This window comes from Xenopus laevis, chromosome 8L (assembly GCF_017654675.1).
Source record: "Xenopus laevis strain J_2021 chromosome 8L, Xenopus_laevis_v10.1, whole genome shotgun sequence".
NCBI lineage: Eukaryota > Metazoa > Chordata > Amphibia > Anura > Pipidae > Xenopus > Xenopus laevis.
Window position 1 is genome coordinate 75062000 of NC_054385.1, and position 16145 is coordinate 75078144.

The window sequence follows — 16145 nt, forward strand, 5'->3', positions numbered from 1 at the left end:
ATGTGAATGATTTAAGCTGAAGTCTTGCTCCACATCCTGCATCACATATTTCACGATTATTCATTAGGAACAAAGCACATAGCTCATTGATAATTCTGTTAGAGCCACAAAACTACCCTTCACGTCTCCATTTATAGTTTTTATTCTCATGAGTTGATCGACAGCAGAAAACTCTTACTCATTCTTTATGATCCATTCACTGGGTTTAGATATTTTTTCTGTTCCTAAATTAGCAGCATGTTCCTTTATCTGTCATATACAGAACTCTTAAAATTGTGCAAACAAATTGAAGGTTATAAGTAATGTTCCCACACTGGTACATTTGTGTCAGCTGTAGAATGAAGCACGCTAAGCAGGGATAAGAAGCATTTCTCTAATTTATTTATTATTAGTTTCATTGGGTTTATTAGATAGTTTATGTACAATTTCCTAACAAGCAGACAAATTTGTATTTTTAAAAGATGATACCATACAAGGGGCACAGATGCAGTGTACTTCTGAATGCAATCATCCTTTTTTTACCCAATTTTCCCAGAATTCCAGTGTTGCTTCAGTTACCAGGGTGAGCTATAATTTGTATCAGACACAATTGGCTGAAAGTTTGGTTGCCATCAATTCAGACATTGCTCAATTCTTTTTGCACATCTGCACCTCGCATCGCTAAGGAGTTACCCTCTGTCTCACTCTCAGAGGTGGCTGTAGCACTAGGTTTCCCTGTCTACTCACATTCGGTTAGGACGGTAACAGCGTCTATTAGGGATGTAGCGAACGGCGGAAAAAATGTTCGCGAACATATTCGCAAACTTGCGACAAAACATGCGAATAGTTCGCGAACGTCGCGAACCCCATAGACTTCAATGGGAAGGCGAATTTTAAAAGCTAGAAAAGACATTTCTGGCCAGAAAAATGATTTTAAAGTTGTTTAAAGGGTGCAAAGACCTGGACAGTGGCATGCCAGAGGGGGATCAAGGGCAAAAATGTATCTGAAAAATCCATTGTTGACACAGCGCTGCGTTTTGTGCTGTAAAGGGCAGAAATCACACTACGTCACTCAGGTGATGTTTCTGGACACGGAATGTGAAAAAGCTCACACAGCTAGGTGGCACTTGGTTAAAGACTGGGCAAACAATGCCTGCAAGGGCAACGTATACACTACAGCAGTGGATACGGAATATATTATTGCTGCTTGGAAAACGTCACTCAGGTGGTGTTTCTGGAGACGGTATTATTATTGATATTTAGACAGAATGTGAAAAAGATCACACAGCTAGGTGGCAGTTGTTTGAAGAACAGATGCAGATGAGAGATCAGCAGCAGGACAGCTGCCCACAGCAGCTACATACAGAGCACTGCAGTAGAAGGTAGATTACTAGCCAGCAAAGCTACCTAACCTAAAATGTCCCTCAAATCCCTGCAGAGTTCTGACCCTACAATACAGAGCAGTATCAAGTAGATTACTAGCCAGCAAAGTTACTATCAACTGTCCCTCAAATCACTAACAGCTCTCTCCCTACACTAGCTCTTCCAAGCACACACAGGCAGAATGAAAAAACGCTGCAGGGCTTCAGTTTATATATGGAAGGGGAGTGATCCAGGGGGTGTGGGGGTGGTCCAGGAGGGAGAGCTTCCTGATTGGCTGCCATGTATCTGCTGCTCTGGGGTGAGAGGGCAAAAATAAGCGCCAGCTAAGGCGAACCCAAATTGGCGAACGTCGCGCGACGTTCGCGAACATTCGCCGAACGCGAATAGTCGATGTTCGCGCGAATTAGTTCGCGGGCGAACAGTCCGCGACATCCCTAGCGTCTATATGCAATAACCATTTGGAGTCCTGAATGTGATTGCACCTGCCGACAGAAACTGCTATGTTGAAGTACTGTAGATACCCCTGGAATGGCACACATATGAATTTTACTTACACAATTATGATTTCATGGTCGCGTATCTCGGATCACGGCGATGTTCCTTTTAGCTGGTTTTTAGAAAAGTGATGCCTCTCACATTGGTTTGGAGTCGCAGGATTTCCTTCACCAGTTCGGTCTTCTCCTCGTGAACTGCAGGCCTGAGGTATATCTGGTCCTTCAACCCTTTAAGTGCCAGCATTTCATTTCATATATTGTCATATTCATTTCATATATTGTATTAACAGACACAGCAGTACTTGATTCAGAACAGGAGACTGGAGCAGTGCTGGGCCTATGATTATGGGTGCTCAAGACAAGACCCTGCTCAACACACCCCCAATTTTCTCCTCAACCCCCTGTGCAACAAATCCCCAGGGCTTAGCCAAAACTAGGAGAAAACAGGCAGAAGAGGTACATGCCCAGCACTTTCCATCATGCACCCTAGGTACGTGCCAGTTCTGCCTACACCTAGTTCCGGCCACAAAGAAGAGGAAGGCAGCAGTTTAAGCAAAACTATATGGAAGTAAGAAAGGTATGAAAGAGCCTTTAAGGAACAGGATTTTTTTTAGCAACTTACTGTGGGGAAATGTGCAGTTCTGCATCTGTGGTGCCATAAGTGAATTACCTCTATAGTCTTTCATCAAAGCACAGGGCACCCATAATGCAGCATTGAAAATCAATCCCATCCAAATACATGGGAAGAAGGAAGTGGTGTTTTCCTATAACATAGAAGTTTACAAATAGTAGTATACGATAGAGCATTGGCTACTATTTTTGTTTGCTTTTAGCTTATGCTTGGGGAGTTGAGTAGTATTCCAGGAATATTTCAAATGCTGTGCATTTAAATGGGGGTTACCAACAAAGTGCAGCAGCATGGTCCAATAGTAATGGCTATAACATGTTTCAAAGGACCATTTAAAACCCAGGCTGACCCCCAGCAAATTGTCAGTGGTTGAGGCAGGATATGTTGACACAGGACATGTAAGCTATGCTAATGTGAGCAAGGCTTTAGGTCCAGAAAGAATAAACTCTCACATTCTTAGTGCTTATAGTTCATTTGGGTCATTATTATGAATTTCTCTTATGCCTCTTATCTGATATGGAACCTATAGATAAGAGGAACGCTGATATACTTACATGGTTTAAAAAGTGCATTTACAAGCCTTTATTATATCTGTAGTGGGGAACTAATCTGATGTTTTGCTAAGAGAACTGTAATGTAATGGTGATTTTCCCACACCCAGAATTGCAGTGTGTCAGAAGTAGAAAGCATACACACAGTTTGCATTACACAGGTGATTCACCCATTTATTTAGGTCACAGAGTGTGAAACAAAGAAAACTTGGGGGGGGGTCAAGCCACCCTTCGTCAGATAATATGAAATGGCTGTGAACTGTTATATAAATGTAACACCAACACCCATCTTTTCATTTTAAATGGGGAAAAATTTAATGATTATCCCTACACTAACATATACGAACAATTTAAATTTTTTAGAATTTGGTGGAATTTATGTGAACCTAAGGCACCATAAAATTTTCTACATTGTAATAGCAATGAGGCTGTGTGTAATGTTCTTCTATGTGATGGCATTTTTCATTGAAGTGATGTCAGAACTATGATGACTGACAAAGCGTGTAGGCCTTTGTAGTTCTATAGCAGCTGAATGATTACTGCACAAACGTCTATGTTGTAGCTTTATCAATTCTAGACGGACTAAATTACTTCGTAGTGCAATAGTATGTTACTGTTGTTATATCTATATCTATATATATATATATATATATATATATATTTTTTTTTTTTTCTAGGTTTATCTTAAAATGCCAGATTGTATTGATTGTTCTCCAGAACTAATAAACAGAATATGAACTCTGGTCTTGTATATAACACGTGCTATGTACTGTAGGACAATTTGTATTTGTGTAAGTTCCTGTACAAATTATTATTTTTTTGATCACCTTGATGTGACTTTACACATTTAGTCATAGAATAACATAACTATGCTAATTGTTTAGTTGTCAGGATCATATTCAGTCAGCATTTTGTGAACTCCAAGATTTGATCATTAAGCAAACAAGGTTAAAGTTCTGTTGTATGATAATTCCATTTAATGAACATTCTGTTTTTGAGAACCTTTGATTATTCAAAACATTTTTTCACTAAGCATTCTGTTTCGCCTAACACAAAATTTCCATTAATAATCCAGTTACCGAACATTCTGTTTACAGGAACATTCTAGTGAATGAAACACATTCAGTTTATCAAACAATGCATTGACCCTGTTTTCCTTCAACATTTCAATTATTTGTATCTTCCATTTCACTAAACATTTAGTTCACCTAAACATTGTATTGTCACACAAATAGAATGGACTTTTGGATGTAAGACTAATATTTAACTGTATTAATGGCAGAAGAAATTGTGTAAAAGTAAGGCTTTTGCCAGAAAAATTCATTCTGATTTGTTGTAAGAAATATACTGCAACATCTATGGCTTATATAGTACTATAATGATATCATCAGTCACTGCTTGTCCCCTTTAACTTGTATGGCTTTGTCCACTTAAAGGAGAACTAAAGCTTAACTAAAGAAGTAGCTAGAAATGTTGTACATTATGTTTGGGGCCTCTGTACCAGCCCAAGACAACCACAGCCCTTTAACAGGGAAGATCTGTGTCTCCAAATATGCTTCTGTAGCTCCCCATCTTCTTTTCTGCTGATCCACTGCACCTGCTCTGTGCTACTGTCACTTACTGAGCTTAGGGACCCACTCAAAGTGTGTTTAGGGTCACACTGCCTTGTTGGAATATCCAACCCCTGCGTAACTTTAACTTTGTGACTGATGCTTGAACATTAATCTGAAGAATTTGTTGATATTGGGTTGAATTCATTTTAACAACGGCCCCAGTCCCTGAACTAGCCACACAGCCCCACAGCATGATGGAACCTCCACCAAATTTGATAGTAGGTAGCAGGTGTTTTCCTTGTAATGTGGTGTTCTTATGTCATGCAAAGCGCTTTTTTTGTGACCAAAATTACTGTGGCTTGTCTGAATTAGGGATGTAGCGAACCGCCGAGTATGTGTTCGCGAACGCCGTTCGCGAACACCGGCAAAAAATGCGAACAGTTCGCGAACTGTTCGCGAACTTCGAACATCCGAAAATCGTTCGATTCGAACGATCGAAGGATTTTAATCGTTCGGTCGAACGATTTTCGTTCGAATCGAACGAAAATCGTTCGATTTTAGCGATCGAATGGTCGAATGGTCGAACGATTTTGACGCGAACGCCTATTGGCGAACGTCGCGCGACGTTCGCGAACTTGCGGCGGACGCGAACAGTCTAAGTTCGCGCGAACTAGTTCGCCGGCGAACAGTTCGCTACATCCCTAGTCTGAATGAGCTTTTGCATAAAACAAGCCACTCTGTTTGTGGCATGAGTGTAGAAAGGGCTTCTTTCTCATCACCCTGAGTGCAAATTGCGCTGAATTGTAGATTAATGTACAGATACACCATCTGCAGCAAGATGTTCTTGCAGGTCTTTGGAGGTGATCTTTGGGTTGTCTGTAACCATTTCTCACAATCCTCCGCATATGCCACTCCTGTATTTTTTTTTTGACGCCGGCGAATTTTCGCGGTCGTTTCGTGAATGGCGAATCGCGCAAATTCTACGCAAATTTGCTCCTGGTGAATAAATGCGCCCATCACTACTAAAAATCTTTGTTCACAAAACACACCAATACTCAGATGTTCCTGGGAAATTAAAGACATACCACTGTTATCTTTTTTGTTGAAATTGGAGTAAGTTATTATGTAGGCTGAGAGGGGTTCCCAAAATTTTTCATATAGCTGTAACTGCCACAGTATAGACTGATTAGTAATTAATACAGATAATTTCTACATGGCAGCACAGAAAACAGTACAGTTAGCATGATAATTTAATAATCAGCCCTGTAGCATCATCTTATATTAGAGACAAACCTAATTTTCTGCTGCATAATTTGGGATGACCCCTAAGCTTCGCTTCTCAACAGCTGCTCAGAGCCCACTGAGCATGTGAGTGTCGCAGACCCTATCCAAGATGGTGACCCCTCTGTGACAAGTTTGAAGTTCTGGATCATTGCTGCTATTGAGAAGCTGAAGCTTTAGGCTGGTGAAATAAGTTCATTATATAAAATATGGCATTTTTAGCCATGTTCATTTTTAGGGTTTAGTTCTCCTTTAACAAGCTAAATTGCCTACAGAGCTGTGACTGCACAAAATCTGAATTCTTTCTTTGTAGTGCTATCTGTTCAATAAAAGCAATATACAAGCTCTGCAATCTCATTGTGATTTCACTATATAGTGACATTTTTGTGATCTTCTTGTCTGTCCTTTGTTTTTAGTAATTTTTTCCCCCTTGTCTTCATTAACGTCTTTCAGTTTAGTTTTTTTCTGTTGGCAAAGGTGGGCAGTAGGTCTCAGGGTCCCATTTAGTTCATACAATGCATTTAAGAGTCAAGGGAAAAGGCTACTTCAGACATTATGCATGTAGGATAATCTCCATACATCGAACCAAATGATGCCCTTTGCAATGTTGTGATTGACAGGTGTGGTTAACAGATAATGATTGTTCTGTCTGAGACTCAACAGTACATGTGACAGGGAATAGCAAAGGGGGGGGGGGGTATTCTGGCATTGCTGTGGTTAGAACACCAGAAAAACCCACTAGTGTTACACAAGCTCATGTGAACAGTCAAATCTTGACTTCTAACATCCCAGGCTTGGATAGATGCCTTTATTTTATATGCTGCTATTCTTTATTCTACTTGCTCTTTGCTTATTTTCCCTTTGCTGTCCTCCTGCTTTGCACTCTCTGAAAGATTTTTTTATTCTCTAAGCCAGTGATCCCCAACCAGTAGCTCGTGAGCAACATGTTGCTCTCCAACCCCTTGGATGTTGCTCTCAGGGTCCTCAAAGCAGGTGCTTATTTTCGAATTCCAAGCTTGAAAGCAAGTTTTAATTGCATAAAAACTAAGTATAGTGCCAAGTAGAGCCTCTTGTAGGCTGTCGGTCCACATAGGGCTACCAATTGGTCAATCATAGCCCTTATTTGGCACCTCAAAGGACTTTTTCATGCTCGTGTTGCTCCCCAACTCTTTTTACATTTGAATGTGGCTCACGGGTAAAAAAGGTTGGGGAACCCTGCTCTAAGCAGGCGAAACCTCCCAATATTTAAAACCAGAAAAAGACCACAGAAATAATGAGCCACAAACATCTACAGAAAACAGACCGTTGAGTAAAACGAATACAGAATTATTGTTTATCTATCTACTACGTAACATACAGGCTGTTGGTCTTATTCCCTTAAATTATGATGAAATGATAACTTAATAATAATAATTCATTATTAAAATACATGACTTTCTCATTTCTGTTGGTTCTATCTTCTGAACCAATTTACCAGAAGTCAGCTTATTAACAGAACTGTTTCAAAAATCAACACCTGGGGGCTGATTCACCAAGGGTCGAATATCGAGGGTTAATTAACCCTCGATATTCGACTGGGAATTAAAATCCTTCGACTTCAAATATCGAAGTCGAAGGATTTTAGCGCAAATAGTGCGATCGAACGATCAAAGGATTATTCCTTCGATCGAACGATAAAATCCTTCGAATCGAACGATTCGAAGGATTTTAATCCAACGATCGAAGGAATATCCTTCGATCAAAAAAAGTTAGCCAAGCCTATGGGGACCTTCCCCATAGGCTAACATTGAGTTTGGTAGCTTTTAGATGGCGAACTAGGGGGTCGAAGTTTTTTCTTAAAGAGGCAGTACTTCGACTATCGAATGGTCGAATGGTCGAACGATTTTTAGTTCGAATCGTTCGATTTGAAGTCGTAGTCGTAGTCGAAGGTCGTAGTAGCCCATTCGATGGTCGAAGTAGCCCAAAAAACACTTCGAAATTCAAAGTTTTTTTACTTTGAATCCTTCACTCGAAGTTAGTGAATCGGCCCCCTGGAGTTTTTTCTTAAAGAGACAGTACTTCGACTATCGAATGGTCGAATGATTTTTAGTTCGAATTGTTCGATTTGAAGTCGTAGTTGAAGGTCGTAGTAGCCCATTCGATGGTCGAAGTAGCCCAAAAAACACTTCGAAATTCAACGTTTTTTTACTTTGAATCCTTCACTCGAAGTTAGTGAATCAGCCCCCTGGAGTGAGTACAGCGGAAGAATAGAATAAAAAAAATACTGCTTTCAGTTACTTTTACAAATTACCAGACTATTCTTAATGAATGAATATTGGGAAGTTGCTTCGTTTTATATTTTCTTTCATTATGCAAAAAAAAAAAAAAACTGTTATAGGGTGGAGATCCTCTATAAAGCCTTAACATTTCACTTATGCTTGAAAACTTTGAAGACATACTGAAAATTATAGACATGTTTTACCAATAGTGGGAGGTTATTTCCTTGCAGTCATGTGACATATTTATGGGTTTCCTATTTTACACCTTGTCATGGTTTATGGCAGATTTTCCAGGCATATTTTGAAGCAGGCCACAATTAGTCATTAGAGCTCTCATCAATTGCAACAAGAAGTGGCCTTAAAATAATTAAATAAAGTTGCTAACATGAAATATTGAGAAACATGCTTAGATTAATGCTTAGATGCCCACAATGAATTAATTCTAGGAAAGAATATTTTAGCAGTTTATCTTTAATAGTCCTTTTTCATATTAATATTCTATGCAGTAGAATATAGCAGACATTATTTACTAGACTCTAAGATAATTTAAGGAAAATATCTATGTTCTTATTAGTGACTGTGTTGTATTGTTTTGCTTTGCCCTCTTTACTACCACACTGATCATCAGTTTACTCCTTTGTAAATCCTAGAGCTGGCAAGATCTGTGCTGATTCATGTATAAAAGCCCTAATAAGCCTCAACGACAAGCAAAGGAAACTGCTAAAGTGATGTAGGAAAACGTGCCAAACTCACTTTGCTCCAGGCATCAAAAAGACTGTAACTGAACCTATTAAATGAAACAGAGATATTGACAGTAAATAGGGACCAGGGGGATAATACCACAACTTGGTTTTTCCTTTGCTTGTTTTTTTTTTTACTTACCTAGAGGAAAGCTTGTATAATCTCAAGCAACAAACTTTAAATCCACAATAAAATAGCTTTCTACAGCATCAAAACTATGGTCCTGAATGTTAGTACTCTGGCAATAAAGAGTGCGTTCATTTTGTGTCCATGGGCAATACTAAATGAGCTGTTCTATGTCTAATATGAATCTATATTTCTAATAGGATTTGAACTTTACAATCTCACCCAGTCAAGAGGTTTTTAGAAGACAGAACCACAATAAGAGCACTCGAGCAGCTCTGTACAGCATCTGAAGGACAAGCGACGGTAACCCATGTAATTGACTAGCAGTTATTGTGGCTTCTGGATTCATTTAGCTAATATGATTGCTCAGAAGTAAATAAATAACAAATTAGGGATTGCAGGCACAGGTGTTTGGCAAGCAAAGTTCATAATATCAGGAAAATTAATGTTTTTTTTACACTGTATAATTACTAAAAGGGATGAGGCTTGTATGCAAATTGTTCCCCACTGACATGTGATAGTTGAACAAGCTGCTCCTTCTCCTCTTTCTCTTGTGCTCTCATCTCAAATGGTCCAACACCCTGTTTTACTCCTTTTTTTCTGGCTGGGAGGGCTAAGATAAATGGAATTGCTGCATGGCTCATATTCTAACTCGCTGGCGCTGAATGCTATGTGCCTCAAGATTTGAAACATGCAATAAGTTGGTAATCTTAGAAAATCTGATAGAAATTGATTACAATCCTGAGTTGTCATGAAAACAAGGCATGAGAATCTGAAATCAGTTGTAATGATATTTTTTAAAAATTTGATTTGCGGGCAGATTAACCAAAAACCATATTACTAGATGTTTTGATGTTTTAAAACAATAAGAAACAATAAGGCATTTAAGACAAGAAAAAATACAAATGCATGTAACAAATATTATAAATAACAGTTACAAGAGGGGTAGGAATCTAAGGGACATACTAATGATAACTGACTTTAAAAGGACATTGCCCCAATCCGACCAACTGGTTGTCTAAAAACATGAAATTGGGCTGTTATAGGTGCCCTGATTGCACCACTTGTTGCTGTCTGTTAAGTGGTCCAGACTTCTCCCACCCCCATTCAGGTAAAAGACTGAAGATTTTTTACAGATTGACCTGTACCTCCACATATGTGGTATACATTATCACTTGCCACTGTGGCATGTATTATTTTGGCAAAATGATCACTACAATCAGGGAACGCATCAATAATCACAGATCGTCCATCAGCCGAGCCCTCAAGGAGGGACAATGTACACAACCGGTTGCTAGACATTTACTCAACAAGGGCCATGGGTTACCCACCTTTAAATGCATGGCCATTGATCATCAGCCGCCCCTGCCTAGGGGTGGTGATTGTGATCTTGCCATAGATTAAACACTCTGTCTCCCAGGGGCTTGAACGAGTCCCTACCTTTGGGATGTTTCTATTGAACTATAAATTGGACTAAGCTTTTGACTTCCAGCTTATTAGCCCCCGGCCGATCGACTGTATGTTTCTTGGTTTGTCTACAGCCTACTTGCAATGGACTTATTGTTTTTAATTTTTTTTTCAATTTTGCACTGCACGTACACATGCCTCACCACAGGTCTCGGACGCACGTAAGTGGTCTCTGGTACACATGTTTGGACTGGGCACTCAATGCATACGATACGGATAACAGCGGCTCTTCTGGCAGTGTTCGGATAGGTCACCATACTTGGCACTGATACGTGGGGAGTGTTAGATGGCAAATGTACCTCACCTTACATCCCCATACCCTATTATGTGCCACTAAGAGTACAAATGCGCCATGCTTGACAGTGTTGACACAGGTGGTTCCGGTTCAGTATGGTCCTCATTTATGTGAAGGCCAGATACGGAGGCTAGACACCTACTCTGAATAGTGGTGAATGGGTAGCAATATGGGGACTATGGTAATTACAAGATAGGTCTCGTGGCTATTACGTACAGAGCCAAACTGAATTGAGTATTTTGCCTCTAACCGTGGCTTATTCTAATTGATAGCCCACCCACCTCTATCATGCCTTTGGTAAACTTGACTGGGCGGCTTGAACATACAGTATATCACTCCAGTAATCCACTCCTAGTTTGCCTTAGTTTGGCTTTAATTTGCTAAGGGTGCTGGATCAAATTGTACACATACATTTCACATAGAGTCGCACTCCAATTTAAAGTAAATCACGTCACATTTATTGCATAAATCTGTGGCCAACGTTTTGGCCCTCCTTAGGACCTTTATCAAGGATTATATATATATATATATATATATATATATATATATATATATATATATATATATATATATATATATATATATATATAGTGAAGAGTGAAAACAGAGCTCACTTCAGCTCTCCAGGGGAACTTTTTGCAAGTCTTTTATTTTTATTTCACTGTATTTTCTCTGATAAATATGCCACTAAAAATCCTATACACATGAATAGAGAGTTGGCGGTGGAGCTCTCTGTGATAAATATGCTTTGTGAAGGTTTCATCTTTATTTATTGTAGGCATTAGGGATGTTTAATAGCAATTTCCATGTAGTTGTGTTCTCACAATTCTAGGATCATATAAATATTATATGATTGCAATTGTGACATTTCATATCTAAAAAACATAACAAGCTCAGAATTTCATATATATACGTATATAAGAAGTTACCTTCAAGTGCCATGTTCTGCAAAAGAGAAGGTTTTTGTTGAGAACACAACTCCAAGCACTGCCCATTGTTTCTAAAAGAGACATTGGGCAAATCATACCAGTTATTTTTCTTTGTGATCCCTTTCCCTTTACATTGTATTTTCTCCAAGTATAGCTAGCTTGCCAAAATAACTGTTACACCTTAGTGCCTGGTAATTCAAAGACTTGAAGATGTCTCTTTTCATTTAGAAATCTCATTTATTTCAGTGCTCCGGAGCTTTTTACATAACAGTGCCATATTTCGTAGCAATACCCTGTACTGAAGATTTACACCCATTACAAGCCAATAAACCATCTGCACAGCTGGATAAAACTCTTTTCAACATTAATGAATGAGAGAATATGACGAAAATAATTTATATTTCATTCTTCTGATCATTAGAAAAAAACAAAAAGAATAGAAATCAACTGTTAATATGCACCAGGTTGCAGTGAGAACTCCTTTATGCCCTCTTTTTCTAACCAAATAGAACCCAACTGTACAGACATTCTATTTCTAGACAGAGCAGCCATTTGGAGTCTTCCTTACAGTGGCAAAGGATATAAATGCTCTAATTAAGGCTGTACATTCTAAACTGACCTAGAAATAAACTCATAAACATCATACATTAAATATTACAATATGTTTTGCTTTGTTAAACGAATCTAACGTATTCTTCCCTCAGGCTGTGAATTATTAAAAATTTTCACAAGTGCTGCACTTAATAGCAATTTGTTCCTGCCAGACAGGTCTCTGTATTTTGCTGTGATTTGCAATTTTGCTGCAGATCCTTGTGGCAGCCTCCCAGGGGAAACCCTAAACATGTTCGTACCCAGGTGCTGCATTGTAAATTAATTAATACGAAAGTACATGCATTTTGCCTTTTTCTTGCAAACATAGTAAAGTCTCATTCAGCAGTTATCTGTTATATATACAGTATATATGTGGGTGTGGGTGTGTGTTTATATTACTTTAATACAGTATAAGATAGCTTATAAGAAGACAAAATAGGTGCAATCTTTCTCATGCTATAGTAAGAAGAACTTTTCAGCCTAAGACATACTCAGCAGTATAAAAAGACAAAAAGATTTCATTTTACACATGAACCAAACAAGCAGTTCACTGGGTCCTGCAATAGGCTGTAACCCTTGATACTGTAAATCCAGGATTTTATCCTGGTATCAGCCATAGACGTTAATGTTATCTTACTTTGTTTCAGCACTTAATGGGGAATGCAAGAAATAGCTTCAATGTATAAAATATATATGCAATGGGAACAATTTGTCCTCTAAGAAAAGAATCTTCCTTGCATATAGTTACTGTAAGCTTTACAAAAACATACTGACAACTACCAAGAGAAAATAGATTGCACATACAGGTATGAGACCTGTTATGCAGAATGCTTGGGACCTGAGGTTTTTCCCAGATAACGGAACTTTCCATAATTTGGATCTTTTATATTACTATAAAATCATGTAAACAAACATTAAGTAAACCCAAAAGGCTGTTTTTTCATCCAATAAGGCTTTATTATATAACAAGTTCAATGTATTTTTTCTCTGTAATAATTAAACAGGGATCATTTTTAAACATTTGGATTATTTGGATAAGATGGAATCAATGAAAGGCAGCTTCTCAGTAATTCGGAGATTTCTGAATAATGGGTTTCCAGATAACAGATCCCATACCTGTATTATCATTGAAATAGTATCTTGCTGAAAGAGTACTTATTTTGCACCAAGAAATCATGCCACCTTCAAATTGGTCTTAAGAATTTTACATTTTAAATTACATAAAAATTGAACATTGCAAAGTGCTCATTTTAAATTCACAATTGTGTGCAAGTTGTTATGTCATGTATGTCCTTTATTACATATCACACAAAAGGATAGATTTCTAGAAGTGAACAGAAACAAATATACTAAAAAAATTTTTTTTGTAGTTTTGCCTTTCCACTGTAGCATAGAAAGATTTGTGTTTCAGTACCAGGGTCAGAGCCCATAGCTACTGCTAAGTTGATTGTGTGTGAATGTATGTGATGTGAGCCCCAGTTGCCCGCTATGCTTGGAGTGTGGCCAGTCAGCTTTAATGAGCTAATTATAAAATTTACTTTTGCTGCAGTTACAAGGCTCTGGAGCTTATTTACCGGAAAGGGACCATTTCAGTGCATTGCTATAAGATGGATCAGCAGGAATGGTTGCAGGGATTAAAGTGAGTTTTTTCTTCTCGCTTCAGTACACACTCTGCAGCAGTCAGTACAGTTTGACCTTTGGTATCTTCTTTGAACTGGCTGCAATGCCAAAGTGTTTTCCCAGCAGTATTATTAGTTTCATACCAACAAAAAAAGTTGAGTTAATGTTGATAAATATGCCATGCTACTGGTCCAGTCAACAGTGCTTCTCATATCTACATGTGATAAGAAAACTTGTTTGGAAATTGCCTCCAGATTTTTCTTGCTAGTACTACAAGATCCTGTTTTATTTGAAGGGCGACTACAGCTAAAGTGGAAGTGTATCCTTATGAAAACAACTACTGTATTCTGGCTGAAGATGTCAAACCTGCCAATGGGTTAGGAGTGATAAATGAGCCACACATGCGCTAATACATCATTTACCATAAACATAAACAAATCAAAAATTGCATTAATGGCCAAACACATGCTTGCTGACATATGTTAAATTTATTGTGAATAATCTAATTGTATAAGTCTTATAATACATAGGAAATACTGGACTTATTTTTTGTAAAATATAAGGAAACGAGAAATCATAATGCTGAAGGCCAATTTTAAACACAGTCAGACATCACTCTGAGAGCTCATACACTAATCATTGCAATAGAACACTCTTTCACCTCGGGGAGCAGAACAACGCATGGATTTTACATAACTGAAATTCTGAAAAGGCAGGGCAGGGCAAAACTGTAATAAATATGTATGAGTGTAAAAGGATACTTGCGTAGGAGCAATATGTACTTTATCTGCAGTGATGCTTTGAGGATACTTAGGTAATAATGAGTGAGTTGTGGATTTGGAAGAATATGTGTAATTTAAAATGTTTTATGCTGCTGAATATTTATGAATTGGAATCACACATGAACTGTGCTCTTCAATCATTTGTTAAATTGGTCAGGTCAGAATTTTCAAGTCAACTTTAATATTTACAAAAGACTCAATTTCAACTCAGTTCAAAAATATGTTTAAACATGTACTGTTACTGCATGGCAGCACCAGGGTTTAAGTTCAAAGTTGACCAAAAGGCACAAGTGACTGTTATATATTTTCTGATGGAAGGACCATGTTTTATTCATGATTTCCCATTTTCCTACATATTTTGCAATGTTTCCATTCATTTACATCTTTTACATGGTTAGATTTTTTTGGCCAGGGTTTTTAGTTGTGAATGTACAGTATATGTTACCAGGTTAAAGTAACAGGGATTTTTTTGGAAATTGTGTTAATAGCTAGCTGACATGTAATGTACAGGCATTATTAGCCAAACTGTATTTTTCAGATTTCCATTGTAAAAACCAAGATTGAGTACCAAACTGCAGGCCACTGCATGCAAAGATGGCATGTGAGCTAAAATACTAGAATGGATGCATGTGTATTATTTCAGTCAACTAATAATAGTAATAAATCTAAATTTAAGCATCCTCAAGCAAACCATTATAAGACAAGAAAAAGGCATCCTTTATTAACCCTTTAAGTGCCAGCAGCATTTCATTTGCACTCTGCATTTTTGAACATTTTGTACTCTCTCATTCTAGGAGTATTTCCTTGGGGGAATTTTTAGTTTACCTAGGAAAACTATACATAGTTTTTTTCAGGAGAACCTGAGCTTTCTAAATCTGTATGTGTTTTTGTGTATGTCCACCTCTGAAACAAGATTTAGAGCTCTAAATAACAAAAACATTTAAAAATAATAATATTATAACATATATTTTTCATGATTTATACCAGAATTCTTTTTTTATTTCATGAACAAAAATTCAACTGATTTGGAAATCCTCAAGTATCTTGAATGTGCCAATACCAGATATGTATAGTTTTATGGAGATTTATAACTTCTATAGATCAAAATCTTCCAGCAGTAAATTACCAAATTTTCAAAGCATACAGCATACTTTATATTACAAAGCCAAAAAATTCTGGAACAGTAGGTTTACCTCACGTTACCATATATTTTTGAAAAGTACACATTCTGCCAAATCCAAAATGGGTAACCATGTCTTTCTAAGTCTTAGTGGTCTCTATAAAAATGTATGAAAATTCAGAAAAACCACCTCAAGACTTTCAATTTGCAAGTTTGTATCTCCCAAATACAATTAGGTACTAGGAAAAAACATCCTAAATATGAATGCCAGAGGTCCACTGAACAGTGTGATGCTCATTATGCATAGGATTAGCATAGTATTTTGCGTTTAGAGACCACAAGATGAA